General features: G+C 43.7%; 1 protein-coding gene across 3 annotated transcripts in view; it reads right to left on the reverse strand.

Annotated features, from left to right (window-relative positions):
• Dh44 (diuretic hormone 44) overlaps positions 1-12532 on the reverse strand; it is a 411787-nt gene that overhangs the window by 171814 nt on the left and 227441 nt on the right. The gene's annotated exons all lie outside the window — the stretch shown is intronic.

Genomic DNA, 12532 nt, shown 5'->3' on the forward strand with positions numbered 1-12532 from the left:
CCAAAGATTCTTAGGCCCGTTTTCCCCTTTCATCTTGCGGTTGGATTGGAATGGACAAACTTTAACAAAAGTCCTGCAGGACGCACTTCGGCGCGCAGTGGGCGTCTCCCACGCAGGGACCGACAGGGAGTACCTGGCGGCCGCTGCGCAAGCCTGCTGTACAACCCTTTGCTGGTCTTGTAGGAGCAGGCTTCGTAGGGTCCTCTTCCACTTGTCGGAGTTAGAGTCGGGCGGAGCATTTCTACACTCCGTTTCTACACTACTCGCGGTTGATCCCAAATAGTTCAATGTGTTCAATAGTTCAATGAGTTCAATGTGTTCAATAGCTCTGTGTTCCACAGAGAATGTCTGGGTACTCACTGAAACAAGTACATCTTTTCGCAATATGTGCGTACGTTCCATTATTGAAACAATAATGTCAATGTATGAGACCTTGGCAGGAGATATTGTGCAGAAAATCTAGCACCTACGATCCGAGCACACAACCAATTTCTTAGGCGAGTCACTTGCGGTGATAAATTTTGTTGCTTCCAGCATGGCACATAGCTCTGCTGTAGTGGGTGACCCCGAGCGGGAAATCTCCAGCGGACGCTGTTTCCCCGAGGCTGCATCGACAATAAGAAACGCTGAACCATCCTGAATGCAACACTCATCTGTTAAAATTTGTTGTCTCCTCGTGTGATTCTCGTGAAATTGAAGAAGAGGAGAAGAAAATTAGATAGTTTCTTCTGTTGCTCTTTGCATGGCATAAGGAAAACGTTGCCCAAAAAAGAAAGAAAGAAAGAAAGAAAGAAAGAAAGAAAGGAAGAAAGAAGGAAAGAAGCAAAAAAAAGAAAGAACGTAACACTATTGTCCTTGTGCAGCAGAAACAAGAGGTCAAGCGAAACTTCCCTTTTGGAGGTCCAATTTTCTCTAACGTGTGGTATCGACCTTCTTAAAAGCACGAATAATTTACTCCAAGACATAAAACTTCAGCAAACGAAAAAAAAATATTGCCGCTGATATAAATGTCTTTCCGAGTGCGGAAAATAACTGCGAACAGCATTGCCATATATTCGAGAAAGGCGTTTGTCCCACAGAGGCATGCTTGTACTTTAAGACGCCAAACATGCAGACTTACAAGGCGAGCGAACCAGGCACACAAAATAGCTGGACTTCTTTTTCCAAGGCTAGCTTTATTACATATTGGCGTATTTTTATCGCCTGTCTTTTTCTCTTTTTTTTGATGAAAACAAACTGCAATGGCAATTGCGCTCAGAAATGTGCCGCTTCCATATCGATCAGGCTCCCAAAAGAAAAAGAAAAATGCTGGTTTGATAAAGTATAACTCTTGAAGCTCATTGTAGTTGCACGGATACCTTTTTAAATTGGATATTCAAAGAATTTCGGTATCTTCGTAGCGTTTCGGCAGTGTATGTACGCATAAAAAATCAGCGTGGAGGCAAGCAGCGGAAAGTAGTTCTTCCTTTTATGCACAAATTCTGGATGAAAGCTGTTCTCCCGTCTAACATACATCACCTGCATATCGCCTAGGACTGTGGAGTCTGCCTTTGAACCGTAGTGCATTGTCAAGCTCAACAATGTTGCGACTTCTTTGCGCACTTACCTTTTCTTTTCTTTTTGATGAGAGAAATGTTTGGTCTAGGGTCGCTACGCAGCAGCCTGTGCGTTTTCTCTTCTGTCGTAAATAGGCTGCTGTGCAGAGAACAAAGTATGGTGGATAGTACTTCTTTTTCTCTTGTAAAGCTAAATGCTAAAAGTAAAGGGAAAAAGAATAAACAGCTTCTATACAACGCAGACTTCACCCGACAGCGTTCCGCAGTCGTTCGCTTTGAGTCCCGAACAGAATGCCTGCTTGGCCCACAGTTTTTGGCGTACAACACAAAATTCATCACGGGCATCCCTATAAAACCACACTTAACACTGATACTTATCTAACCTGCAGAGTGACGACACTGCCTCGCTTTAATATTTATAAATGAAGGTTCATTGAGAGAAGCGAAGTGAGAAAATTCAAGGCCACTTCTGGCGGCCGCTGTCCGAAAGTGGAGGCTCGCAGCGTTTGCGCATTCTTCTTGCGAAGCCGAATAGCAATGAGTCGTCCCGCTCGTAACGCGGACAAGGTGAACACTTTTCGCTGCTTGGCGGGCGTTGAGCAAGGAAGCTTCCTGCGTGAACGGAATTGAAAGAGCTCGCTGAATAAGCGTCGCTCAGTACGCGTGCTTCGCAAAGAGCAACTGTAGTACGCTGTGGCGACCAGCATGTGTTTGCAGGAGGCATTCAAGGCACATCATGCGATGAACGAAATGTTATCACCGCAGTGAAACACTTAGTGCAGCCAAGTCCCACGGCCTCTGCATACTTCCGCCTGAGGAATTGGTCTTGATACTTTAAATGTTTTGAGCAAGCACTTATCTGACGTTCTATTCAAATGTTTCCTTGGGGATTTATTTTAAAAGCCAGTCATTTCATTATCCTGCCGCATTCGCCAGTCATCTGGAATGCAAAAAATAAATAGACAGCATAAATGGAACCTGTGATGTTTCTATAGGCAGCGGACAGCAATGCGTTCCGCTTCGCGTCCTTTTTGTAGAAAATACTTCCACACCGTCGCATCAAGACGGCCTTGGTTCGACGGTCCCGACATGCTTGGCCCGCGCTACGTTCAAGCATTCGCCACTTTGTGTTGAAGCAAAATGCAGCCGCACAGTTTCATATTTTAATACTCGCATATATTTTCTTTGAAACGACGCTTCGTTTGTCTTCACTTTATAGCCACTGCTGCATACACGTCGCACACGGCTATGTGAACTTGTGCTCGTAAGCACTTAAGCAGAGATGAGTAAGTACATAAGGGTTCGAAATCATGTACAAGTGGTGCATCGTGGTTCTTATTGCGTAATATTTAACTGGCGCAAACCAAGAAAGCTTCGCATATCATAGGTTCTAACTTGTAAGACTTGATCCACCAAAGATTTATCACGTAGGAAAGTAATCTCCGCCACTGGACCAGCCTGTATGCTTGTTGCTAACGTCGTGCTTGTGTTTCGATATCAGCTTGACGTATTGCCCATAGCATAAAAGAAAAAGAAACGCGGCGATGCCGCTGTGTGTTCGCGCTAAACCTCTCTTAGCGGCGTTTTCCCCTTAATTCGTTTACGGCTGGCAGTGAAGAAGGCGAGGCGGACACAGAAAACGTGCGGCAAAAAGAGATGTTCGCGGTTCAGGGCGGCTTCAAAGGACGCCATTTCGCCTCGCTCAAAGCTCGTTCGCGTGTATCGGCTTAAAAAGCGCACTTTGGAGTCGGCGAGCCTTTAGAGCGCAGGCGCTTAGCATCGTGAAAATTCAGAGTGCATGCATGCGTGAAGCGCGGTTGCAACGAAACAGACACAGGAGGAGTTTCCAGGTTGAAAACGATGCATTACGCGCATTCCGGAAGCCGCCGCCAAGTATTGGCTAAAAATTACGCTCTCGTGTCGTTTCTGAAAGTGACGCGCGGTGGCTTTGTCGTTTCGTTTGATGAGCTTTGGGTGTTCGGGCTTCGCATTTCTTGCCTTGACAAATTTTGCTGCGTCGTAATCTCTAGCAAGAATACTCTAGTTTGCAGAAACGCGTTGCACCGCTGCTGTACTTGTGGACGCAAATGAGGGCACGGCACGCGGCGCGAGCGTTGCGCAACAGGGCGCTGAAAGTTTGCAGTAGCAGCGCTGTGCAGCGAACACTGTAGAGCACTCGGTTGGCCCGCCGCGGCGGTAATTAAAAGAAGAAAAAAAATCAGGACTCGATTTTGCCGTTGTCGCGTCAAAGAGAAGATCATTGCGGTGCGTTCTTCCACCGCAGCAGGTAAAGCTGCCGGCAGCCTGTTTCCAAGAGTGAAAAAGTAGTGCGACTTCTCGTGCATTTAGACGCGACACCATAGCCCGCGAGAACCTGCAGGCGCCAGGCGAGACTCGCTAGTGCACACACCGCGCCGCGCGGGCAACAGCGGAAACGAACTGAACACCTCGCCATACGCCTCCGCACACGACGCAGCTACAGGCAACATTACTAGACTATGGGTGCTGGCAATGTGACTGACTTTAGCTGTATTGTTGACCTTAGAAAACATCTACGAACACTAGACAAAACCAAATATTAGTCTTTGCCTTTCAATTTATCCACAGTCTTGGTCCAAAAATTGGAGGACGCTTAAGCTTCGCCTTCAAGAGAGGAACACGATGGCGTTATTGCAGCCCGTTCGACCGGCCACTCATTTGCTCGGCATGCTCTTTGCGCTCACCAATCACGCGGTGAGCGCCGAGCAACGCAGCATTCGGCGCGGCAACGAAACGTGCGCCTGAGCAAGCGAAACGAACCAACGAACTCGGTGTCTCGGAGGAAGAAACGATCTAAGTGAGCCAAATGTCGTGATCGGCACGGACATCCGGGCCGCGACGCGCCTAGAAGGCGGACACGATCATGGGGCTGACGCCTCGAGGGGATCGTTTTCTATCTCGCTTGGGAGCACCAGGCAGACGCATGACTCCTCGCCAGCAGCACGGCACACATCGCAGGGGGCGCTATCCCAGCAGACGCGCTACGGCGCTGTGATCACGTCAGAGACGTCCCGCATCGGACGCTTCACCTAGGAATCGCGCTGTGAGCGGAAAGAGGAGCCGCGTCGCCTAAACACGAGGGTTCGAGTGACGCACGCTGGATGTTGGAAGGGGAGAGAGCGAGAAAACTTATTAAACGCAAGGGTATTGGGGCATCCTCGCATCGGTCCCCGCACGGCCCCAATGCGCTCAAACGAGACGAAGGGGAGAAGCGGGCGAGTGGCGCGCCACCTGTCGAGACAGCGCCGTACATTGCGAGGAGGGATTCTGTGTTTGCCGCAAGATGTATCTGCGTGTGCGCCATGCGCAGAAGAAATGTAGCGGAAACGTACTTCGCTGCTCATTTAACTGCGACTTCTGTAATTTACATGCTCATAATTAGCGATATACACCGCGGTATAACTTCCTATGGCATGTTTCTAAGGCAACTCCGCATTCACTAGAGGCGCTTTTGTCCCGCTTTGAACCATCGAACTCATGGCTGAGTGCTAGCGTCTCCGTCTCACACTCAGGCGACCCTGGTCCGATTACCACCCAGCCCATCCTGCAAGTTGTTTTTGTTTATGAATATCTTGCGGGATTTTTCGCTCAAGGCCAACGCCGCTGACACCAGCGACACGAGCTCCTTAACGTTGTCGCGTTAAAAACCTGAAGCCGCTGTGAACGGCCGGGGAGCAGCTGCACTCCACTATCGCGGCGCTGGCCCTGTCGGCGCGCGCCGCTGCTCACTTGCACCGAGGATAAATATGGCGAGGGAAGCATGTCTCTCACGGCTGTTTCACATGCTGCGACTGGAACGACGAAAATCGGTGCAGTCGCAATGCGATTTTTAGAGGGCCCATTCCACATGATTGCGATTTCAACAACGCGACTAGTGCGACGCCCAGGGTTGTTTACCGCTGGGTTTCGTGGCACACGCTGCATAATTCTTTTATCATAATGAATAAAACTTTTACATTATAATATTATTGACTTTTCTTGATTAGGAGCAAATAATGCGCACGTTTAGTAATTTAAGAACGTGTTAAGATCCATCGCCGTGCGTGTCCTGTGAATATATATATGAGTCCTCTCTAAAGTTTTTTTTTTCATCATGATTTTTTATTTTCACCACTCGATACAAGGTGAAAAAGGGAGAGCCGAAAAAAAAAGAAGCCGAAAATTCTTCGGCTTGTCAACGCTCCGGTTTCCCAGATAGGCACGGTAGCGGCTGGTGTAGCAATAGAATCACTCATAAAGTGTGGATATAAGAGTATTATTACACAGAAATACATAGACCTTTGCGTGCTATTACATAGAAACTAGTTATAATATAGTTGTGTCAAATAACTCCCAGTAATCAATTACAATCTGTTATCTTGCATATTATTATTTAACACAGATTCTGTCGCATATATCATGAGAATGCAAAAGCAATGTATACATACATATATATATATATATATATATATATATATATATATATATATATATATATATATATATATATATATATATATATATATATATATATATATAGTCATATAATGAGAAGCCAACAAACACTGACACCAAATACAACATAGTAGAAATTGCATGTGCTTAATAAATGAAATAAAGTAATGATCAACCTTCGCGACATGCGAAGGTTGTGGGTTCGGTTCCCACCTGCGGCAAGTTGTTTTTTCATCCACTTTAATTTCCATTAATTTATCATTACTTTATTTCATTTATTAAGCACATGCAATTTCCACTATGTTGTACTTGGTGTCAGTGTTTGTTGGCTTCTCATTATATGACTAAAAAAATATCGGGTCCCTCGGTTAACCCCCTTTCTTCTCGTTTATATATATATATATATATATATGTATATATATATATATATATATATATATATATATATATATATATATATATATATATATACATATATATATATATATATATATATATATATATATATATATATATATAAATACACACACATACACAAATAAATATAACAAATTTCACAGAAGTGTACAACAAACACAAGTTCCCATCAGGAAATATTCTTTCTTCTTTAGAAATTAGTTTACATACTTGCAAATACATATGTGCGTCCAGAAAAAAAAGATAATCTGCATATAGACTGCTGCTTTCGTGACAGACACCTTGGCAACGTAGCCCAGGGCATCGTCACATCCTCGATTTTTTTTTTTTTGCGAAGACACTCTTTACAGCATCCAGTTTACAACCCAAACCCTGCCAAGAGGTCCGGGCACAATCACTGCCGCGGAAAACCTGGATTGTAGGAATAATAGTTACAAGTGTGAACGTATAAACGCAACGAAAGTACATGGTAAGTTCTGCGGAACTGTTAGAGCAGTTAACAATACACATCTATAAGAACAAATCCAATATTTTAGTTTTGTTTAGAGATAGCACATCAACATTTTGTTGGTCGAAATAGTTAAGTAGGGAAGGTAGCGTATGTTTAAGGCGTTGGCAGCCATAATTAGTGCGTGAGAAAGGAATCTGCCATAGTGCCTGGTGACGATATGAATATGTACTTCTATTTTGTTGTACAGTTGCCAGGCTTAGAAGTGAGTCGAGTTTTCCCAGCATAGCATTTCTATAGCTTAGCAACGTTTTGAATTTATCTATGTCACGGGCTCTGATTATTTTGTTCTGTTGGAAAAGCTCTTGCGTATGCTCGAAAAAATAAACGTTCGCTATCACCCAAATTGCTTTCTTTTGAAGTATTTCCAGCATTTGAATATTTTGCGCTGTAGTGTTACCCAATATAAGTGAACAGTAACTGACGTGTGAATGGAAAAGAGCATGATAAATAAGACGCTTAACTTTAAAGGGTAGTGCACTTCGATTCCGATTTAACACACCAACAACTTTTCGTACCTTTGAGCAAACATGACTAACGTGTTCATTACAGGACGTATGCGCTGTGAATATTACACCTAGGGTTTTTATGGATGACGAAATGTTAATTTTATACGGCCCCAACACACTATTATCTGGCAATGTAGTAGAACTTCCCGGAGCATGAAAAATAACGCATTTTGTTTTGGTTTCATTGAGGATGAGGCCGTTTGCCTTAGACCATGCTCGAAGTCCATAACAAAAGGAGCTTGCTATAGGCGTTATTTCTTTTAAATCTTTACCGGTAAAGAAAACAGAACAATCATCTGCATACGCGACAAATTTACACATATCGCTCACTTGTACAATATCATTAATGTAACATAGGAAAAGTATTGGGCCAAGAATGCTACCTTGGGGCACACCCGCTGTCAGAGGTTTCATCTGCGACCTGTACTCATTAATTTCAACAAACTGATGTCGGCTTTCTAAATAAGATCAGATAAGTTCAAGTGTTATTCCTCGGAAGCCATATTTTTCCACCTTTATCAGCAGCAATTTGTGGTTGACCCTATCAAAGGCTTTGCTCAAGTCTAAGTATAACCCTAAAGTCAGAAATTTTTTTCGATGTTCTCTAGAATAAGCTCCTTCTGTATGCTTAAAGCAGTTTCCGTACACCGCTTTTTCTTAAAATCGTGTTGACAGTCGGTTAGCAGGCTATGTTTTCGCGAAAAATTGTCAATACGAAAGTTGACAATTTTTTCGAGTCCCTTTGATAGCGCAGGAAGTATAGATAGAGGCCGATAATTGCCAATATTATTTTTGTCACCTCCTTTGTGAACAACGATTACTCTCGCTACCTGCATATTACGCGGGAAAACTCCGGCTGACAGGGAAATATTAAAAATGTGCATTATTGCAGGTTCAAGTAAGTTTATGACGTATTTAATTGGCCTAATTTCTAAATCATCGACGTCTCGATTCTGGCTATTTTCCAGGGATGAAAATGTTGTAATCACCTCAGGGATGCTAGTAGGCCTTAGGAATAAAGATTCTCTTAATGAATCTGCATGCATTGTATCTTGAATGTTGTGATCTACGCATCCTACTTTAACAAAAAAATTGTTAAAATGGTTCGCAAGTTCTGTACCACCTACATAAGTGCCATCAATGTTCAACGTATCTGTTCGTGTGTCGACTGACTTCCGATTTATTGCTTCGTTTATTTTTTTCCATACTTTGTCACTTCTGCGCATGCAATCATTAATAAATATACGGCTGTAGTAGTCATTTTTCGCCTTTTCTTTTTCTTTGTTCAGTTTATTTCGAAACTGTTTATATTCTTTCCACTTTGACAAGTCCTTCGACTTGATGAAAGGCTGATAAAGCTTATTTTTTTTGGTTGATTTGCCTAATGATTTCTTTCGAAATCCATGGCTTGCGCGACTTCCTTCGACTCCGATAGTTTTCAAGCGGGAATGATTTGAAGTACAGCGTGTTGAGTTTGCTCATAAGCTTATCATATGACTCGTTGGCATCTTCAATAGCAAAAATATCGCTCCAGTTCGTTTCGCGCATTGCTTCTCTGCATTTATCTAGTGCTTGAGCCGATATATTGCGCTACGTTGTCTTTTCAGTGTACGTGCTTTTAACGGTGCCTTTACGCTCTAGAAAAAGGTATATAGGCATATGATCGCTGATATCATAACTTATGACTCCCGATGTCGTGCTATCGATAGTCGAATTTATTATGAGTGTGTCTTGTAATGATGATGTAGTGACGGTTACACGTGTCGGGGATCTGAGATGCTGCAGAAGTCATTGCACTCTAGGATAGATAAAAATTGCGCAGTAGGTGCTGAATTAGTCAGCATGTCAATCTTGAAATCCCCGCCCAGTATAGGCAGATAGCCGCTTTCATTTGCGTATGACAGAAGGTTATCTAAAAACTAAATAAAAGCAGAGTGGCTGGCATTAGGGGGTCGATACAAAACCGCAAATACTGTCTTTTCTTTCGTTATGCATAAGACTTCATAATGTTCTTTAGCTGTGCTATATTCTCTAAGAATGTCATACCCTGTTAGAGAAACTAGAATTGCGACGCCACCACCTCTGCTTCCTGTGCGGTTCACGAAGAAATGCTCGTATCCTTGAGGTATATAATGTTCCGAGTCATCATTGTACCAAGTTTCGGTAAACATCAGTACGTCAAATTTTACCTTACATGATTCGATTAGTACAGTGACTTCATCTTTTTTGTTCAGCAGTGACCTTGCGTTTAGATACATGAATGTTAGCAGCTTTGCTTCGCTGCAAATTTTGTGTCTCTTAACGATTTCCTCGGGAATCACAGAGTCTGAGGACGCCATCTCTACTGGAGGTACGAATGTGTCAAAGCTAATGTTTGTTAAAAGCGTGTGATTTTTCTCAGGTCGATTTCACGCCTGATGCGAACGACAGGTGAAGTCTCTGTGTATTTGTAAAGGCGCAAAAGCCGACGCATCAAATGTTTCGAGCAGTTACCGTCACTTTTGTAGAAACCTGTACGTTGTAACATAGCATTTTAAAACACACGCGTCTCGTCCACTTTGTTGTCCTGTGCCTCGCGCTGGTAGTATACTCTGAACTTCTAACAAGAAGACCATATCAATACGCGCTATTCATAATGCGGAAACGTAGGTCCACAGCAGGCGCACTTGCCGTTGGGTTTTTCGCCTTTCTGCTCAGCCTCGCACGCGGCTCATGGTTAGCCTGTTCTGTGGAAATAAATATTATTATTATATCATAATGTTATTAGATATTATAGTTATTTCACTGTAATTTATAGCAATCATCCTGATTCCTTAAGCTAGTCATGCATTTAACCTGTATTAGATCAACATTGTTACGACATCCTTATGGGAGTAATTTCAAACTATATTGCTCAGCCAGAGGGAGTACAAAAGAAAGTCTTAGTGTTGTTAGATACGGGACCTTTTCCTGAGCCTCCTTCAAGTTCACCAGACCACATCGAACCGCGTCACAGCTAATTAAGGAGCGCAGAAGCACGTATACCACATTCCCGAGGCGCGGCACGTGCAAGCAAGTTGGCGGCCCCCACCTCGTACGCCGCATCTGGAGCTATTCACTGCTTGACTCTTCCCGAAAGTGAAGCGAGAGCCTGGCACTGTTCCAGATAACGTGGGTCCAAGAGGCAAGACGGGTGTAATGCACCGTGCAGCCCTGGCAGCAATCCCCCCCCCCCCGGCCGCCTTTGTCACGGTTGTTGCAGACCGGGAAGGCAAGACCGCAGAGAGAAGTAAGCACTCGGACAATTGGGGGCCAAGGAGCGACCCTCTCCGCCGGGTGTGACACAATCGCGCGGGCGCCTACCATTGGCCGAAAATGACGACACCTGAGCGGGCTCACCGATTGGCCGAACGTGACGTGACTTCGAGACACCGAAGGGCTCGAAAGCCAGAGACCGGGAGCAGCAAGAGAGCATTCCTTCATTCATCTCTTTCGAGCTTCTTGCCACGGGTCGCAGCGTCCGAGTTGCTGCCGGCCCGTAATGACTTTATGACTGTTAATTTCTTTGTGGCCTCATTGTAAATAATGTAAATAAACCTCCAGTTTTCATCTCAAAGTCCTCCTCAACCTCGGCCAACTCCCGCACCCAACGGCAAGGTCCAAAATCTGGGGGACAGCAATTGGGATTGTCCTCCAGATCCTGCAATGTTTATTCCAATTTAGTACTCCTAAACAGATTGTATTGGCATAATGGCGTGCCTGCTTGCATTCTCTGCAATTGAATGTTCATCTGCAAAAACTGATTCCTTGCTGTCGAAAGGCTGCTTCAATGTCGATAGCACGTTATAATTATTCATTTCGAAAGTGTTAAGCAATGACTATACCTCTAAACTTATCAATGCGTTTTTGTTCCCTGAACACAATGAAGTTTTCTTTCTCCCTCTCCTTGGCAGCCATGGAAAGAAACTGTTCACTTTCATTAGTTTCAGTATGCAAACATTCTTGAATTTGTCCTGACCATTTGTCTGCATTCTATAGTGTGCATGTTTGTATCAAGTTCTGGTGTTGCAATCGCAGTGATCTACGCATATTTTTATATTGCAACAAACGAATATATTGAACTTTGTTTTCAAATCTACAATGTGGTCATGCAGTAACGACCCCATTATTAAGCAAAAGAACTGCAGATTCCGTGTACGTGTTGGAATCTATTCGAAGTGAAGTTTTTGTCAAGTGGTCAAATAAATGCTGTTAATGTAACTGCGATATATATAAATTGTCTTATTTGCAACAATCCAACGTGTCATCTTTTGCAAGGTTCGCTTTTGCACCACATAGGTCCCAAGCGTAATATCATGTGTTCTTTATGCACTACACTGTTCCCAAACTATACCGAAATGCAAACGGCAGTTAATGTAGATGCACACTGCGAGACATCAACACAGCGACGTTTGTTTGGCACGGAATGGTGCGAGGTCTATGCAGATGAATCAATGACATGTGCTCATGCACTTATTTATTTATATACCTCGCAGGCTGCATAGTTAGAGTATTAGGTGAGGAGGAATAAAAGAGTAGTAACAAAATGAAGAATGGCACAACATTAAGAAAAAAAAACAGCAAAAAAGAAGCAGCAATACAATGCATCAACTAGCCCAACGTGTTTTACTGGCACAAGATTATTATTATCAACATCAGCAGCAGCCTGTTTTATGTGCACTGCAGGACGAAGGCTTCTCCCTGCGATCTCTAATTACCCCTGTCCTGCGCCAACCAATTCCAACTAGCCCACGAATTTCCTAATTTCATCGCTCCACCTAGTCTTCTGCCGTCCTCAATTGCGTTTCCCTTCTCTTGGAACCCAATCTGTAACCCTAATGTTCCAACGGTTATCTGACCAGCGGGTTACATGACCTGCCAATCTCCATTTTTTTTCTCTTGGTGTCGATCAGGATATCGTCTATACGCGTTTGCTTTCTGATCCAAACCACTCTCTTTATGTCTCTTAACGTTATGCCTAGCCATCTTCGTTCCATCGCTCTTTGTGCGGTTCTTACCTTGTTCTCAAGCTTCTTTGTCAATCTTCAAGT

Source organism: Dermacentor albipictus, chromosome 5 (assembly GCF_038994185.2).
Source record: "Dermacentor albipictus isolate Rhodes 1998 colony chromosome 5, USDA_Dalb.pri_finalv2, whole genome shotgun sequence".
NCBI classification, from domain to species: domain Eukaryota; kingdom Metazoa; phylum Arthropoda; class Arachnida; order Ixodida; family Ixodidae; genus Dermacentor; species Dermacentor albipictus.